We start from the raw sequence: 20679 nt of genomic DNA, 5'->3' as shown, positions 1-20679 counted from the left end.
TCAAAGTGTACATCCCTCTCCACAAAATTCTCATAAGTCTCTAGATCCATAATTTTGTAAGCCTTAACACTATCTTCATATCTTATAAAAGTACAAGGCCTAGGTGCTAGTGCTTTGCATCCCCTAGAAGAAAGGTTTTCCCATGCTGGATAACTAAAGACTCTAAAGTGACTCACAACTAGTTTTCTGCCACACCATGCCTCAAAAGGAGTCTTCCCATCTAGGGCATTATGAGGAGACATGTTAACTATGTGAGTAGTACTGCTAATGGCTCCAGCTTCAAGTGTTGGATCAAGAGACTTGTTTTTAATCATGAAACTTGCCATGGATTTAAGAGTCCTAATCCTCAGTGTTGCAACATCTGTCTTGTGTAGACTGAATGTTGGTGGATTCTAAAGATCAATTCCCTCATGTTTGCAAAATTCCTTAAGTCATCTATTCACATATCTATTCTCATTATCCACCCATTGAACCTTGATGGCTTTCCTTGATTTGTGTTCAACATGAGTCTTGAAGGCTTGAACCTTATTGACCACTTCATTCTTGTAATGAAGGAAGTAGACCCATGTGAAACATGAAAAGTCATCAACAAAGGTAAGGATGTAGCAGCATTGGCTGACTAAAGTCACTACAAAAGGACCTGCTAAAACCATGTGAACCAACTAGAGAAAAATTGGTGCTCTTGAAGACTTCCATTTATTATACTTCTCCTTCAGATGCATATCCACTGAACATGATGAACATCACCCTTAGAAAAGTTGATGCTAGGTAGACTTTTGACCATGTGTTTTGAGAAAAGTTGCTAAAGATGGTGAAAGGCAAGATGACCAAATCGCTCATGCCATAATGTAGTTTGTGAATTAGAGTGAGCCAACAAGGCTTGTGAAGGAGACTTAGGCACAAATTGGGAGAAGGAATAAAGCCTCTTTTCATGATTGAGTTTCCTCACTGCAACCAATGAATCATCTTTTAGACTATGCACCATCACTGAATCTGGAAGGAACTCAACTTTATGACCATCTCCAAGGTGAGTGATTTGGTAAATTGAGAGGAGATTGGAGCTAAGGTTTGGAACATAGAGAACATCTTTGAATTCCCCATTGTCTATTTCCACATGTCCTTTTCCTTCAACTTCCATTTTGGTATCATCTCCCACGAAGATGTGTGGTACCTATGACTACTTCAATGAAGAAAAGTATCCCTTTGAAGAACCCATATGATAGGAGGCACCTGAGTCAAGTATCCATTCCAAAGAAGAACTTGAATTGGCCATAAGTGCTTGCCCTTTTCCCTTTGAAGAGGTTGGAGTTGAATCCTTGGAAGTGCCTGGCACTTGAATTTTGTTCTTCTTGAGTAGGTTTTCCATCATCAATTCTTTTAGTCTTGCAATGATGCTCATCATGATTTGGCTTTTTACAGTATGCACAAAAAAGTTTTTCCTTCTTTTCATTCCCTTCTTGTTGGAAGAAGAATTGCCTTGTTGTGAGGAGGATTGTTGTGTCTCAAACTATGATTTCTACTTCCATTGCTTCTTCTTGTTGTTGCTAGAACCTTTCCCTCCTTGACTTGATTGGTGCTCATAATGAGCCACCATGGCTTTGGTCTTTGATGTCCTAAGAAGTCCTAAATCCATCAAGTGAAATTATTCAACAATCAACATCTCTACAAATGCATCAAATGTAGGCTTTTGGTAAGCAGATCCCATGGTCAACCTATGAGTATTAAAATTCAAAACAAAGGAAGCATACTCTAAAGGTAGTCTCTTCAGGATGTGATGACTCAACTTGTCATCCTTCATGGGATTTCCACAATCTTTGAGTAGTGCCCTATACTCATTGGCTTTGTTGATGTAATCCTGAATTGTGTCAAAATTCTTTGGATTCAAGAGAAGTAGATCATCCTCAATCTAAAATCCCTTTTCTTTATCCACCTTACCGTGCAATGATTCAAGTTTGTCCCAAGCTGATTTGGATTCCATGAAACTGACAAAGTGGAAGAAGAGATCTCTATGTACACAACTCCTGATAATTCCTAAAGCCTATTGGTCTTGTTTTTTCCATTCAATGAGTTCATTAGCATCAGTAGGTTTGGTAATTGTACCATCAACATAAATATTGTAACCTTTTTCCATTAATCTACTCCATGCAATATCTTTCCATGTAGAATAATTGCGTGAAGTTAGAGGTGGACATTTAAATGAACCCATGATGCAGAAATGAAAAGAGTACAAAAGAGAGACACAAGAACATAGTACACACCCTCCTTTTTCACTCAATCAAAAGACCCCCCCAAAAAGGATGCTTTTGGAACTTTATAAGTAGTGCATGTACAATGGGCCACTTGTCAAAAAGAACAAAGAGGAATTTCTCATTTTCTTTTACAAGTACCTTTTGAGGCCCAAATCTGTCACTAAACACTATAGCTTAGATGGACAAAAATTCTAAAAAGTAATCAAAGCTTTACAATGTAGAAAAAGCCATAGTTCTAAAAGTGAGAAATTTGTCCATACAACCCTAGAATCTTACTATAGATCTAAAAAGTAGACAAAAAATAATGTACTTTCAAAAAAAATTAAACTTGAAAAAGTACCTAGATATGCTTGTACGGAGCATTTGAAGTTGTAAAATGCAGGATTAAGCAAATACAGTCATCAAAAAATGCAATTTTTGAAAAATCCTTGTATCAAAACTAGAAAACAATACCACCACTAGAAAGTTCAAGAAATTCTACCCAATTTCAAATAAAATCACACCTGAATCGGAGTTTGGATGACCAAGTTATGGGCTTGCAAAGTCAAGCTGCCAAATCAAAAAGTAATCTAGAGAGGGATCTAGCAAGAAAATTGTTATGTTAAATTTGACAGTCAAATGATCATTGTAGAAATTCAAAATTGCCTGGGCATGACAGTCAGACAGCCATCAAATTTCTTCCCATGAAATGGTGATGTCAGTGAAAAATAGTCCCCTTGGGTGACATGGTATGCTACATGGACCATACGGTGGTATGGATGTACATGTGGTAGAGGCTAAGTCACTAATGATGTGTCTATACAGTGTTTCTTGGCTAGTCGGTGATGTGTGTCTACTAGGGCACTGACTGTACACTCTATGTGGCAGGTCCACGTGTCACGGAAGGATTCATCCATGTGGGCTAAACATGTATCGATGGAAAATTTAAAAAATGCTGCATGTGACTATGTTGTGAGTAGGATTACTATGGAAGGCATCATGTGTCCACCTGTAGATTGGTCTGCATGGACAAGTATGCAAACATGGTAGGCCAGAACTTGTTGCAAAGTAGCTGTAATTATGAATGCGTAGTCATAAATGACTATGAGCAGGAGCTGGAATTGTAAATTTGTGACAACTAAAAATCTTCTACAACATGTTGGACATTTACTGTTGACACCAAGAATAGATAAATCTACCAAAGTCTCACAACAGGGGCCAAAAAATCAAACAGTGCCAAAAAGTCTTTTGTTGATGCCGATTATAATTGCAGCATGCCAAATTTTGTTTAAACAAAATCCCACATTGGTGGTAGGTACAGTATACAAACTATTTAAATAAAAAGGTCCATAGATGCTTAAACAAAAAGAAGCCCCACTGATGTTGGACTAAGTTGTCGCTTGGAGATGTGCCCATCTAGCTGTTGGTTGGTCGGGACCAGCAGAGGAATATTGAAGCCGAATTTAGCTTGGTCACAGTTTATTCTGTACTCACAAGAAATTAATATTGAAGATGCACATCTATTAAAAAAATATTCTTCTTAGTAGGGCTAGGATTTGACAGCCTAATACCTACAAAAAAAGGTTCTCTACTGCTTGCCTGAAGGGCAAAAAAAAATTTCTAAAAATACAATCATAAATTGGAAAAAATTGCAAAGAATTAAAAATGCAAATCCAAATAAATTAAATTGTAGATTTGAAAGATCATACCCGTGTTGCAAATTAGGGCCTCTAGGTGTCAATTTGTAAAAGAATTTTGCCTCATGGTTGACTTTGGGCCAAGGTAGCCAAATTTATAGTCGATCTTCACTGAATCAACATTCCAGATGCAATGGCAAGGTCAGAACTAGTTCTAGATGCTCCCAATTTCTGTAGTACTCTAGATTTGGGCCGAGGTGTTGAAGCAACTATGGTCTTGAATGGCTATATAAAGAGAAAATCTCCAAGCTTTGATACCATGTAAGAATTTTCCTTAGGGCAAAATTCACCCAGGAACTAAGAACTCAAACACAAGCACAATTGTAAACTAGGAAGGACTATGATCAAAATAAAAATGTATTCAATTTAATATGCATTATAAAAGTACACTAGGAGTTCTTGTATATAAAGGCCTCTGGAGAGCTTCTAGAATTCATAGAAGTTATCAACATGATAAGTCATACAACCAGTCACATATCCACCAGATATGGGTTATCCTCCATTAAGCATGAGAATAAGTGCAATGATGTGAGGATAAGCCTACAAAGGTGTTGCATGCAAATTAATGTTGTAGACAACATGTGCTAAAATGGGAGTGCAAATAATTGTGTTATCTACATGACAACTCAGTGAATGATGAAAACTCCAATGTTGTAGACACCATGTGCTGAATTAAAGCTGCATACTTTTGTGTTGTCAACGTGACAACTCAAAAAGTTGCACAAACTCCTAAGTGTCTCACAAAATAAAATAATAAAATAATGCAATATAATAAAACAATGCATTAACCTAAGTAAACTTAAGTGAGTGTAAATAGTAAATATGTATTTACACCAATAGTAAATGAGATATGATGACATTGGTAATTTTGATGCAAGAAGAGACGAATATATGTTCCTTGGTTATTCATTGAAGAAAAAATTTTATAGATATTTTAATCAGAGAACTAAGACTATTTTTGAGAGCACAAATGTGAAAGTGGATGAGAAGTTTGGAGTTAAAAAGAGAATGTTGGATTATAATTATGATGATGAAGAAACTAATCCTAATCTTATTCAAGAAAATGATAAAACTTTCTTTGAGACTAAATATGATTTGCAAAATGACATTCAAATTGTGAAACAAAGAGAAGAACCAAGATCTAAACCTAGAGAAGAAGGAAGAATTGAGACAATAACACCAAACAAGAATTTGACAAAGAATCACCCCATTAATTAGATTATTGTAAGCAAAGAAAAAGGAGTTATGACAAGAAACAAAGTTTATGAGGAATTTTGTTTGATTTCTCAAGTTGAACCGAAGAGTGCAGATGAAGCATGCAAGGATGATCATTGGATTCAAGCAATAAAGAAAGAACTAGATCATAATGTGAAGAATGAGACATGGGAATTGGGCCCTAGACCTAAAGATGAGAATGTTATAGGAACTAAGTGGGTTTTTAGAAATAAGATGAATGAACAAGGCAGAGTTGTGAAAAATAAAGCAAGATTGGTATATAAAGGATATTCATATCAAGAAGGTGTAGACTATGAAGAGACATTTGCACCTATTGCAAGAATTAAAGTAGTAAGAATGTTTTTGGCTTATACAGCAAGTAAGAAATTTAAAGTATATCAAATGGATGTGAAGAAAACATTTATAAATGGAGAATTTGAAGAAGTCTACATTGAGTATCTTGATGGATTTCCTTTAACAGCAAAAGGAGGCATGGTATGCAAGTTGGAGAAAGTGTTGTATGGACCAAACCAAGCACCTAGAACCTAGTATGCGAGGTTAGACAAGTATTTGGAAAAGTTAGTATTCGCTAAAGAACTATAAATAGTCATTTATATTTGAAAGAAATCGAAGAAGGCTTGTTGACTATTGTCATATTTATGGATGACATAATATTTTGAGGTAATGATGAAGCAAGTAATAAATGTGTTAATGAAATGAAGAATGAATTCGAGATGAGTGTGACTAGTAAGATGAAATCTTTCTTAGGTTTACGGATTGTGCTTAATAGTGATGGCATTTTCTTATCACAAACCAAGGATTTGAAAGACTTTTTGAAAAAAAATTGGCTTGGAAAGTTGTAAGCCTATTGGTATACCTATGATAATTGGTCACAAGTTATCTAGCAAAGATGAGACACCTACAGTTGAGCTAGAAAAGGTACAAATCCATAATTGGAGGTTTGCAATATCTAACTCACACAAGACTAGATATAGCAAATGCACTTGGTATAGTAGAAATACTTCAATGAGGTCCTAAGGAATCACATTATGAATAAGTAAAAAGAATATTCAGATATTTGAAGGGTACACTTGATTTTTTCTTATGGTATGATAGATTAAATGACTTTACTCTATGTGCTTATACCAATACAGATTGGGAAAGCAATATGGATGATAAAAAAAAGTACAAGTGGTGAAGAGTTTTTTGTTGGAGGAATATTGGTCTCTAGGTTGAACAAGAAACAATATTGTATTTCACAAAGTACAACAAAAGTAGAGTATATAGCAGCAACAAACAATTGTAATCAAATCATGTGGATGAAATAGATGTTGAAGGATATTGGGATAGAGTTTTCATAATATGTTATCATACACTGTGATAATACAAGTTAGTAAGTATATCTAAGAATCTTGTGTTAACTTCTAGGACTAAGAATATATCTATTAAGTATCATGTTCTGAGAGAGAAATTTGTAGAGAAAGAAATTAGGTTAGAGTATGTTAATACAAAAGAGCATATTACAGATATTTTTATGAAGCCTTTTCTTAAGGATACATTTGATATTTGCAAGGTATGCTTGGAATTATGCCCTTGCCTACTTCACAATAGATGATGCAGAGATTGTCTCAGTCTAGTGGTATAGAGCACTATTGTTTATTTGGACTGAATGTTGATGCTTCCTATATAGGAGAGTATCTATGGTTGAGAAGAGACATTAAGGAATCTTGGTAGCTGGTATGAAATATTTTCTTTGGACACTTGATCTAGTTGAATACTTTGAGAACTTTATTGACATAATGATGCCTTTGTCATTGATGTCAATGGGGGAGAGTACGCATGAAAAACATTTCCTATGAATGAGGGAGAGATGTACTAAAGAAAGATGACCACATTGAGTTATATCAACAGGTGATAAGTGTGAATAATTGATGCCACCCATGTAATAATAAGGAAGCATAGATAAAGAGTTGTTCCTATTAGTTTCAAATTTGATTGATGAAGAGGATTTGAAAATATGAGAGCAACACCAATAGTATAGTTGGATTTGGTATTCTTAGAACATAGATATTTTTCATCTATGTTGCCATCAATGCAAAAGGAGGAGATTGTTAGCATGAATGTGGGTGTTATTCCTTTGGGCAAGTAGTGTAAGCATTAATACAATAGTTGTGGATATCTTTAGCATGATTGGTATGTTGCATTCATGACTTTGTTTTTCATTTAAATCAACATAGTATTGTTTCTATAAAAACTAGCAAAGTAGTAGATAGAGAATGAGTTTTTATGAACTATGTATTAATGATGAGGTCAAGAAAAGTTGAGGATATGTTCTAAAGTATCTTCTGATGATGTGGAAAAGTGCATGTATAGATAGTCAAAGATATGTGAAAGTTATTTGTGATTTATAGAAGACAGTGTGCAGAAAGAGTACCTACGAAGTAGTTTTTGGTGTTTGGATTGTATGTCTTAATAGGGATAGAATCATAATGAGTGAACTTAGATAGTGATAGTAGAGAACTTGATGATGATGTCAACAAGTGCATCTAAGGTTGGACATATGAGAAATTGTAATTACTATGAGCTAACAATGTTATGTAATTGTGAAAAGATGTAATGAATTGTAACATCTTAATGAGGTACTATTATAATTAATTAAGAAAGCCTCAAGGATGAATTAGTGAATTATTTTAAGGACATGGTATAAAGGAAGGTTATTTTAAAGTGTGTAATGTATGAAAGTGAAAGAAAACTTGTATTGGATATGAAAAGTTACTAAATGTGAGTAAGCAATCAAAGGGATCAATGTGATACAAATTTGAAAATCTAGTTTTGAGATGTGAGAAGTATTTGGTATAGTATTGGCATAGTAAGAGGACAAAGAAAGAGTTTGAGTTGAGGAGATTAGTTTCATTTCTATTATTCTGAAAGGAATAATATAGAGGTTAGTTAAACAATGAGTTTGGTGGTCTTTCCCCTAAAGTTTTTTGAACAATGGGTCCATCTACCTTCTACAACTCCTAACAAGGTTGGCACAACTCCTAACAAGGTTGGAATCTCCTTCCAGGGATTCAAAGTCTCCTAATAGGGACTAATATGTACTAAATTATTTTCATTGGCTCCTAATAGAGTCCATCCTCTTACAAGGAACATCTATATCAGTAAATCATTTTGTAGGTACCATATCCACCATGGTTTTCCCTCTAATCAAAGGTTTCTCTATTTAACATATCTAGTGTTATTGTGTATGTGTATGTTCTTATGGTTGATGATTATATTGTTCACATGTTTAATAAGGTTGATAAAAGCTATTTTTATCAAATAAATGATTCACACCCCCCTAGTCTGTTATCTTGGTGGATTTTACATTCTAACAATTGAATCATCTAAAATTTTCATAGTGTCTTATTGCTTTTGCTACACAACATTCCTAGACTTGGCTTTACTGGCCAAGTTAACCCTAGTACCAAAAATAGAGGGAATATTTTTTGGGGGATTGGGGATCCTATGACTATTTGACTAAAGGAATAAATAAGGGTAAAGACCAAATTACTGAACTCAAAAGATAAGGTAAGAGTAGGACCATCACAAGGGGTCAAAATACAATGATACTCAAAGATGAAAAATCAAAATATGGTGAAGAGGGGTCCACCCCTTAACCTTATCTTCATCAATATAAAGTGACAAAGATGAGAATATTCTATAAGGAAAACAAAACATCACATTTCTTCTTAACTAATTAAGCATAGGATAAAGATAGGACTGGAAGCACTTGTACCTTCTTTCTAGAGTGACAAACCTAATAAGAATTTTAGCAACCACTTTCCACTCACCAAAAAATTGCTCACAACTAAAACCATTCCATGTTTTCAAACTTTCGTCCCCTAGATGCAAGAAAACACAAAAATATTCTTTAAAGGAAATTTTGGTTTTCCTGGGAGTTTAATAAAAATCCAAACTCAACTTTGTAACCACAGTAATAAATTTTGATGTCACTAAGAAAGGAACAACCCCTATGGTGACCTTACAATCTTCCCAAGATTCCAAAATTTTCTAAGATAACTAAGAGGGGGTGAGGGGGTGAATCAGTTATCCAAGGTCTAGATGTACATGTAAAACTTTTCATAGCTTAGTGAACCCATATCCATTAGATTATGAAATTACTTCAAATTGTAGGTTACTATCAAATCAACTTTGCAAAAATGTAAACATCAAACATAACAAATTCAATAACACATTTGACACAATAATTTAACATGGAAACCTAATTTGGGAAAAAACACCAGTAACATGCTACTAATTCTCACTCTTCTAAAGTGATGCCCTATGGAAGGCTAAACCTATTAAATATGTCCTAGTTATAGGATTTCAATCACCTTGTTAGGAGTGAGACTTGTTAGAGGACTTTAGATCATTCACTTGAAATGTCACCTGGTTAAAGGATTTACAAATGATTGTTAGGTCAACCTTAATCCAAATTATTTACCAAATAATAGTACAATGATTAGAAAGTAATAGTATTGCTTGATCTAATAACAAATTACAACTTCACTTAGTAGATTATAGATCTCTATTTCAGTCCTCTATTCTTCTTGGCTTTCACACACTTCAGCTCTAACAGCTTGTCCACCCTTCAAGCATACTACCCTTAAGCAATCTTTCTTTGCTTGCCAATGTAGTCTCTTCTCTTAGGTCACTGAATGAAGAAATAACCTAGACTCCTTGTCTTCCTTAAGTTCTCACACATGAAAACCTTTGCTTCTGACTAACCATCTCTATAAATAGAGAATTAAGATCTTTTGTCATTCATCCTCCTTCGTCCATTTTAGGGTTAGGTTAGATTAGGTAGGATTCAATAAATCTAACCATCTTTTCATTTTATTTCCTTCTAGAAACTTCTCCTTCAATACTCTTTGAATTCACTTCAAAATGGTTTATCTTGAATTCTGTGCCACCAACTCATCAAGCTTATCTTCCACATGATTCACACAATCCAAGAAATCAAACTTGTTAGCTCAAATTCATTGAATTCATCATCTTTCTCATAATGTTGAAACTTTGCATTAACTTTCTTCTGATGCTTGACACATATTATATTGTTCGACATTTACTGTCAAAACAATCAACACGAACTATAGTTTACTAGTGCACGACATTAACTAAACTTTACTTGACTTACACTATATCACTCAACTTACATTGAAATTTGACTTCACTTGGCTCCAACTAATTTTTTGCTTGACTTACACTAACTTTCCTTGGCACCTACTATGTAGATTGTTAAGCTTGGTAGACAAAAAAAATTCAACTTATTCTTTTAAACTTAATCAGTGTAACCATTCTTTGCAACCTTAAGTAGATTATTAATGAACTATACTATTAATTTCTTAGTTGATCCTTGTACTCCTTTTCCATATCATAACTCAACCTTTCCTCTAAGTTTTATTGTTAATGCATTTTATCAAATCCTCTTCATCAATCAAAAAAATGATTGTAATCAAATCATCTAAGTGATTGTCTTATCAGCAAGTAGTAGGTTTGACATTAGTGACAAAACAATGATTAAAACACATTTATCATACTTGTATCAATTTGTTTTCAACAAAAGGAACTAATTTTACTAGTTATTTTTGGAGAACACTTTTGAAAAAGATGAATACAAAGTTGAAGTTTAGTTCTATATTTCATGCTTAGATAGACGGACAAACTCAAGTAGTGAACAAAAGTTTGGGTAACTTACTAAGATGTTTAGTTGGGGATAAGCTTGCTAGTTGGGATTTAGTCTTGGCACAAGAAGAACTTGCATACAATAATTATGTGAATAGAAGCATTAAGAGGAAACCTTTTGAGATTTTTACAGGATTTCATCCTAAAGGAACTACAAAGTTGAGAGAATTTTCTACTAAGACAAGAAGGAGTGGGGGAGATGAAGACTTTACATAATGAAGTTAAAAGAAATTTGTAAGATAGTAATCAGAAGTATAAACAAATAGCTGATAAAAGGAAGAGACACAAATATTTTGAAGTTGGTGTTGAGGTTATGATTCAATTGAAGAAGAATATATTTCTATTTGGTACCTAAAGTTAGCACGAAATGAAGAAGTATGGACCTTGTATGATTTTGAAAAAGTTTGATAGTAGAAATGCCTAAGAAGTGGAATTTCCAGAAGATATGGGTATATTGTCTATACTCAACATTGTAGATATCTCTGACAAAGGATGAGAATGAGAGTAACTTATATTATCATAGAAAATAGAAAGAAGACATTGAAAATATTTTGAATAACAAAGTAGGAAAAAGTACCATAGGTAAGGATTACATGGAATACCTAGTTCAGTGGAAAGACTGAACAATTGAAAATAGTTCATGGATTACACAAATTAAGTTGGATCTTCATGATTTAGGTTAGAATGCAAGTAGTATCTATTGTATCTATATCAGTTATCTATTAACCCTAGGTTTCTGATGCAAGAGCATCCAAGTTCTTTGAGCAATCTTGCATCAACTAAAAATATATCTTATTTTTTGTACTAGTATGTTATTCATAAAGTAGTTGTTGATGATTTTAGTGTCAAGTTATGTATAGTTAGCATGCTGATGAGGGCCTATTATTTATCCTCCTCCTAAAAGTACAAGCCTTGATCATTTGTATTTCTCAAGTTATGAATCGTTCTTTTCGTTCCCTAGTTCCTACATTTTCCTTCTAGTGAAGCGTGTTGTTTATTTTGGCATAGTTTCTTATGTTAACGTGACATATTGAAAAGTTAGGAGCCAACTCCTAGGACATATATGGATCCTCCTACAAGTGCATAATTCTTTATGTTTCATTTAGTGTTTTTTTTGGTTTACTCTTCCTGGGTTGGACCTATACTGTAATTAAATGCTTGACAAGATGACTTGTGGCTTAGCAAGCTATATAAGAAGGTTGGTTAGATATGGAAGAGGGAAGGGGATGATATGATATATTGAGAAGAATGATTGGATGTGAATTTGGATCATAACTTCATAAATTCATGATATATGGCTGAAACCTAGAAGGCCTCACAATTAGGTATATTGACAAACATCTTCTAATTATTACTTTAGTGTGGTTATCAATTGTCTAGTCTTATATAGATCTTGTCTCCATTGTTCATGTGATATTTATATTTCTTCTATGTGTGTGACTTAGAATAGGGCTTTTCTTATGTTTAAGTTTGAGTGTTTTAACTTGAATATACCCTACCCCTACGTCACTTTATCTTGTCTAGTCATCTTATTACTGCTATTGGAAAATTTGTAATATATTTGTATGTACTACCAGTATTGCCTTGCAATCTTAGCTCTAGAATCATCATATTCTCTTCTTACTATAACTAAGTGGGCACATGACAATATTTTCTCTATGAATTAGACCAAGCAAATTTCTAACTGTACTACTAGATAACATTTGTGAGGCTTGGACAATTTTCCAAGACTAACTGCCACAATTGCATCTCCTTACTTTTCTCACTTCACATAGAGTATATGTTGCCATACATGACAAATTCAAACTTACTAACCTAGCTAGATTGCCAATAATCTCCCCCTTTTGCATTTATGACACCATATTGGAAAAATTAGCTAAGTCCAAAAACCTTCAAAACTACAAAATTTAAAAGCTTGTAACATATGTTACATGGCCATAAAAAATTTACAAAATATGGACCACTTCCTTATTTATACAATCTTACTTAGGGATACTCCCCCTTTGACTATACTCTTAATTGTATTTCTCTTATACAATTATGTTAGAGTAATAAAGTATTTTCTTATTAATTAAATCATATTGATTTAATTATTAAGTCACTTATTATCCCTAGTTTACTTAAGCTAATCTTTGGGCATATAATAATTAATTATTTTATTAAATATTATCATGAAACCTAGGTTAGTTACCTATTAAGGTTTTGATCACCTTTTATAAGGATTTATCTCTTTATAATTTATTAATTTCAATTTTGATAATAGAAATCTCTCTTTTTCTCATCAAGAATGTCTCAACTATGGATCTTAGAATCCCAACCTCCATAGTTTTTTCTTCTCTCTTTCCGTGATAAGTGTTTGCATGTAGACAATTCTGAAGAGTTGTGTGGTTGATTTTTCATCAACTTCAACATGGTATCAGAGTTCTAGATCTCCATGCCCCTATTATGTTTATGAGAGGTTTGGCTTGGCTTTCAAATCTGTCTTTTTTTAGAGGGTTTTTGTTCTTAAGAAATGGTTTTTTTAGTTGTCAAAGTCAAGGGTGGTCACTGATTTCAAAACTAGTTTGAGCCCAAATAGACATCAACATTGAAAATATTTTCTCTCTTAATATTGAAAATATTTTCAATATTCTTTCCTTTTTTAGTTCTAATAGCCAAATATTAATCATGAATTTTTCTTATTCTTCTCTCCAAGTCCATGATATATAAATTAGGATTTTGTAGTTCACTAATAGAAAAAGTACTAGTGGAGGTAAATTCTTTATAGGAAAGAGATTGGTGTCATTAACAAGCTAGAAACAAAATTGTATTTTTGAATCAACAGCTGAAGTCAAGTATGTGGCAGCTACAGTGAACTATTGAAAAATTGTGTGGATCAAGCAATTACTAAAAGGTATGAAAGAAGAAGATTACAGATCTAGTAGTTATCTATTGTGATAATACAAGTGTTATTAATATTTCAAAGAATCTAGCGATGCACACTAAGACAAAACATATTGCTATCAAGTATCACTACTTAAGGGAACTAGTCCAAGACAAATAAGTGAAGTTAGAATATGTGCATACCACACAACAAATTATTGATATATTTAATAAAGACCTTACCTAAAGATGCTAATGAATGTTTTAGAGGTAAAATAGGGGTGATTCACCTTTAAAAAGATACTTAAGGAGAAAATTTGCATTGCATCAAATGTGCTAATTAGAATATCTTACACATTGATGAAAATTAGTTGTACTTTGGGAAATAGTAGATAGTCAATATAGCATAACAGATCAGTCATAGATAGATGATAGAAATCAGCCAGACGTGCAAAATCTACATAATTCAAATGTATGAAGAAATTGAAGCTAAGAAAGCTATGTGTCTTTAGTAGTGTTGTCAAAGAGGGAGAATATGAAAAAATGCAAAGATTTATCCAATAGGGAGATCTATTATTTCAGAGGGAGAAAATTAGTAAAGAGAATTAGAATGAAACTAAGGCCATTGATCACTCATGATAGTGAAATTTTTTTGGATTATATGATAACAAAGTTAGATACATTGAGATATTAAGATATTGTCAATATTGAGATGTTCTAATCAATGTTAAAGAGGGAGATTGTTGGAAACTTACAATTAGAATAATTGTTGTTTTGTCATTGATGTCAAAACTATTGATAATACATATTTCTACCTAATCTAAATATCATGTCTATTTTACTGATGAAGAGGAATTGAGAAATTTCTCATAATAATAGCACCTAGACAAATGGTTGAGTTGTGAAAAGGAAGCTACAATGGAAATTTGATTAGTTAGACTTTGAGAAGACCAAGCGATTGTTTATATCAAGAAATCTAAGCTGAGGAATAGAGTAAAAGGTTAAGGAATGTCAAGTGATGCTAGCATCAACCAAGCCATAGTAAGTTTCGAGCAACAACAAGATAACTAGACCAATGAATGCTTTATGTTTAGTTTTATAAATAGTACTTATGAACCTTTAGTGACTGATTCACCCTGCTCCTCCTCTCAGTTATTCTAAATATTTCTAACAGATAATATTCCTTTGATTAGTTCATCTTCCTATATCCCAGAACCACTAGTTTAGTAAGATAGCATAAGGTACACTTTCTCTTTCCAATATTCATAACCTAGGGTTATTGAATCCCATAGTCTACAAATTTGAAAATTATTTGACAATCAATTTATCACTAAATGTTCTATTTTCAATTGCATTTGTCTTAAAATTAAAAAAGGTAATCTCTAACACGCAAACAAACCTTTATGTTTGAATACTCATTGGAAACATCATAAAAAATGCTTTCTAGTCATTATAAAACCATTTGATTTTTTCTTAGTCGGTGTAAGTAAAGGCAAAATATAATGAAACGGATCTTTTTACAAAAAGAAATTGACTATAAAACACTATTTTGAAATTTGACATATTCAAATAATATACTCGAATGATTGGTTTAAATGTTGTGATTTTAAATAATCGTGTATGGAAGACCTCCCTTGTTGGAATACATATACAAGTGAATGTCGACAATTATTAAGAAAGGTATGAACTTTCAATCTGGCTCCCCGTTTCACAGTCGTATTCTCTTCATAAATTATAGTGTGATTTAGCGTCCCATGTGGGACATTTAGAGGGTAGAGTGAAGGATGTAATTGAGGAGTGAGCGGCAGAGCTGATTCATGCCGGTCTACAAGGAAAAGAGTCTCTCATTGTTCTCGACGATGTGTGGAGGGCAACCAAAGAAGAAAACATAATTACGAGCCTCGGTCTTCCAATTGGCAGTAATACCTAATATAAAATCTTGGTTACAACGAGAAGCAGGGAAGTTTGTGAGAAGCTCGGTGTTTTACCTTACCGCATAGAGCTTTTATCAGAGCAAGCGAGTTGGCAGTTGTTTTGTGCTTATTGCTTTTCACACTATCCCCAAAATCTGCCACCAGATTACCATGAAGAAGTAGCTCAGCAAGTTGAAAAGGAATGCGGAAGATTCCCTTGGCTCTGAAGACATCGGGAGATTCTCTCTCAAAATGCACCGATATTAAAAAGTGGATGACTAAATTGCATCAACTCAGAAAGTCTGAGTTGCATCAACATGAAGAGGTCAGTAATCCTGATTACCACATCATAAAGATTCTGAGATTGAGTTATGATTCCCTTCCGGCAACTCTAAAGCCTTGCTTTTCTTATTTGTCCTTCTTTCTCGAGGATGAGAAAATGCATTGTGAGTATCTCATAAATTTGTGGATAGCGGAAGGACTCATTCCCCAAGGAGATAGATAAGTGGGATTTGGGTTGGAAATATTTATATGGGAGGACTGGAATCTAATCAAATATTGCAAGATTCATGACTTACTGCTTGATCTCGCAATCGATATATCTAAATCAAATAGATGTACATTTTCTGTGAAAGATGTCTTTGCATCTGGAACAAAAAGTGATATTTGGGATAGAGTTCGACTGGCCAAAAAGGAGATAGATGATAAAGCAATTTCAAAAAGCATGGTTTGTTGTCCGAGAACTCTTCGCACTCTATCACTGTACAATAATCCTATTGAAAAATTTGAGGCAAACTTGTTTAGCCCTATGAGATTGCTCAGGGTTCTTGATGTGAGCCGTACTCAGTCTCCACCTTGCCCCCATGTGTTGGTAACCAGAAGCTTCTCAAACTTTTAAACTTATCATGGACAAGTATTAAGGAGGTACCAATCTATGTGAGAAGACTATCAAGTCTTATCATGCTTGATCTATCTTGGTGCCGACAGCTGCAAAGGCTGCCAGAGTGGATAAATGAAATGAAATCTCTCGAGCATCTCAATATAAAAGATTGCTATAATCAACTGGGAAATCAAATACCCAAAGAAATATTAGAGCTGGTGTCTTTAAGGGTACTCAGATCAGATCTTCTAAGGTTTTCTGTTGAAGAAGATGGGTTGCTAAAGTTGGAGGATGTGGCAAAACTAAATCGCCTCCAAGAACTAAGCTTATGTGTTCAGCATGAAGAGGAGTTGAAGAGTATAGAAGAAGGAACCCTTGCTAAGCTACTCAATATGCATCATTTGTCTATATCAAGCTCCTCCTCAACAGAATGGAATCTACCATAGAACTTCATTTCTCTGATAGAACTCCAAAGAATTGAAATGGCCAATTTTGTGGTGCCGAATTGGGTTTGTGCGCTATCAGATCTGAAGCATCTGACGTTATTGAATTGTAGTTGTAGGAATTATCCAGACTTAGAGTCAATGCCTAACTTGGTAGTGTTGAGATTAATGGGTAATGAAAGATGTAGAGAAATACCAAAGAATTTTTGAAAGGCGTCAATGTTTCCCAAGCTGCGGTATTTGCATGTTGAGTACTTCTCCGTTTTAGAGGAATTTCCGGATTTGGAAGAGGGAGGTATGGCGATTTTGGAGAAATTGTGTTTATGCAAGTGTCCGGGCATGAGGAAGATTCCAGATGGATTGGAACATTTGAAAGAACTGCAATGGTTTGAGTACACAGGCACTGGAACCAATGAGTTCACGGAAAAATTGTCTAAGGGTGGTGAAGTCTGGGGAAATATCAAAGCTAACGATTAGCGTGTGGTCATAAAAGAGTATGATTTGTCCATATAATAATTTTTCTTTATGGCTCTATAGTTAAAATATAAATATCTAGTTGGATTTCTACAATAATTGTTAGGGGTTCTAATAGTGGACCAATGTTCAAAAATTAAAAAATATAATGAATTTTTTAAGAAAATTTCAGCATTTGATCTTCATGATCTGCACAGTTTGTCCAAAACAATAAAAAATTTGGAAAAAAATCACTATGGTAAGAAAAATTGACGTTGTTTTGTCTTTAGTGCATTTTACATTTGACAATAAGTTTAGATATTTTTTAGTGAATGATTTATGGTGTAAAAGATAGTAGTTAAAGAGGACACTTTGAAAATGTCATTTTTTGACTAGTTAGTGTTCACCAATCAATAAATAGAGATCCATGAATATCCAAAAGTTGAAATTATACCTTTAAGATTTTAATTTACATACCAAGATACATCAAAAAAAAAAGTTTAAATTAGACTTCCAATTTAAAAATTCTACACACAACTGATAGAAACTTTTACAAACTATGAGCCACCACCAAGAATTTTATTTATTTATTTCAAAGGAAGACCTCCCACTGTCGCTGAATAAAATTAGGTCACCACCTTCTAAAAATCCAATTACCATCTTCATTCATGCCTGGGAGTGGATCTCAATTGATTGTATGTTAGGACATCACTCAAAAAATCTGCTACTAACATTTTCTTTGGATTATTTTATGCTTGAAATGCCACTAATATGTCACAATGGTTTTTTTGATGGTTTTATATGCCTGCTAGCTATGCCTAAGTAACAGAGCAATGAACTCTTAAATCCCCTTGTTCATTGTTTGTGCCTGAAATCTAAAATTGCCAAAGGGATCTGGTAAAATTGCTTCCCTTTTAGAGTTGCGTGAGATGTAAATATAATAGCTTTATACAGGTTGAGACAATGTGCGCTCATTTGTAGTTTCGGAAGCATAGTAGACAATTATAGATTTTCACAAGCGCACATAGATTTATATGTTTTGAAGAACTAAACAATATATTTAATGGGGTCCTTGGTCTATTCATGAAGTTGAATGGCTCACAAAGATCCCACCACATATCAAGTTATGTTGAGTGCAAGGCTCCTACACCATAAGGGATGAGGTTGGAATCATGCCCTTGGGTGGTTTTGATGGCGTGGATGCCCCTCAATCCTTGGCTCTAAGCCTGTATTGCCTCACAGATCTGAACCCTCCATTGAAAAAAAGTAGTTCATTAGGAAAACATATGTAAGCGATTGATTTCTTTTTTAAATTATAAAAAATACTTAACTTTTTTTTCCTTTTTTTAAATGAATAGTATAATAAGTTATCTTTCAATTTAATATTTCTTTTATTTTATGTTTTTAGTGTTATTGAAAATTTTAAAAAATTGAAGCTTCCAAATCAAATATCACAATCCTAAGTAAATAAAATGGTATCAAATCTATTAACTTATAATTTTAACAAACTTCTTTTTCATGTTCATAATTTTTACCTTTAATATATCATGTATTTATATAAATTTGATGGGAAATTTAAAATTTTTAAGGATTTTGGTATTTAATCTTTTACTTCCCAAAAACCATATAGTTTAGTTTTATGATGTTGAAATATTCTGAGATTCAATGACAATTATCACAAAGATGTATATTCTTGAATTCTATTAGTTTAGTTCATACACTAATTTGAGTTGGAAGTTTATAATTTCAATTTTAGATGCCTGACATTTTAGATTTGGACTTGTGTCAATTAAATAGAATTACTCTCAAATTATATTCTATTTTGATTGATTTTAGTTGATTTATTAGATTATTAAATTTTCTAAAAATTTGTGTCATATATACATTTCTTTTATTTTTAATCTTTCAATTATTCATAAACAATTTTCAATTGCTACATATGATTTTGATATTATTTACCATATTTCAACATAGATTTATATAATTTTAGAATCTCATTTTGATACCTCTAGATTATTTAGAAATATATTTTTTAATATTTTATGTTCAATACAACCTACAAATAAATGATTTTTTTTTATGTTTGGCACTTTTTAAAAACTTGGATATTAAGTTTAGAAGTTATAAAGTTTAATAAGTTTGAAAGAATTTAGATAGTATTTTTTTAATAAATATTTCTAATTTTAATAAAATCTAAAATTTACTAAATTAAGTATAAAGCATATCTAAAATCAATAATAATTCAGTATTGCATTTTTGTGTTTCTATTTTTATATTGTTTCTATAATCTAAATGATAGTTGTTAATACATATTTATTCATAAATTTAGATTTAGAAAGTGAAATTTGAATTAGAAAGAAAAATAAAGTTCTAAAATAAAATTAATAGAAAATAAAACTAAATTATGAAGTAAAAAGAGGAAAGAAAAATAAAGTTAGTTTGAAATTGATTTTCATATCTTGTCCATTTAAATTTATATTTGGTTATGTCTTTTCTTAATTAAATTAATATAATTTCTAAAAAGCTAACTTATCATTCAATAGATTTTTCTAGCTCTTGAAAATAGATTCTAAAGTCTCCTTTAGATCATTTGTGTTACATTTGAGATGACATGTTGTAATTTAAATAGAAATATAGTTAATACATCTAATAATCAAAGATAATTATAATACATGTTGTATATATCACATTAAGATACATTATGCATGTCGTACCATATTATCTATAGGTGTGTTATGTATTTTCTAAAGTCAGACAAATGTAACATATTTGTCAAATTATAAATTTTAGATTTTCTTCTATCCAGAACATCAAATTTTCTTAGAAAAACAATCTACCTATCGACTCAACGACACTACTACTAGTTTTATCAATATTTTACAATTATAGGTTGTTTACTTCTTTTAATGGACATTGAATACTTTTTTGTCTTTACTTTCTTCAAAAATCCTACATTAATCTCTTTTGGAAACTCCCAACATTAGATAATATTTTAAATACTAGCATGCCTAAAATTTTAATTAATTTTTTTTGTAACTTAAGTCGAGAGATATTTAATATCAAGATTTCTAATCCTACGAAAATGATAATCAATATCATCAAAATATTCACATATAAATTTTTTCTCTAAAAAGTAAACGATGTACCAAAATATTCATCATGATCAAAGAAAGTAAATCAAACTAAATTTTTAGAGATGTGCATGAACTACTCAAAACTATGCATGAAAGAAATAAGTTAAATCATTTTGAAGGAAATTTT

At 32.5% G+C, this 20679-nt stretch overlaps 1 pseudogene; it reads left to right on the top strand.

The window, feature by feature from the left end:
* LOC149560366 (putative disease resistance protein RGA3) overlaps positions 1 to 17442 on the top strand; it is a 37150-nt pseudogene extending 19708 nt beyond the window's left edge.
* The last annotated feature ends 3237 nt before the right edge of the window (positions 17443 to 20679 follow it).

Source organism: Cupressus sempervirens, chromosome 4 (assembly GCF_028749045.1).
Source record: "Cupressus sempervirens isolate cs-2001-9-10 chromosome 4, ASM2874904v1, whole genome shotgun sequence".
In the NCBI taxonomy this organism is placed as follows: domain Eukaryota; kingdom Viridiplantae; phylum Streptophyta; class Pinopsida; order Cupressales; family Cupressaceae; genus Cupressus; species Cupressus sempervirens.
Note: the sequence above shows the minus strand (reverse complement) of the source record. Positions and strands in the feature narration are given on the sequence as shown.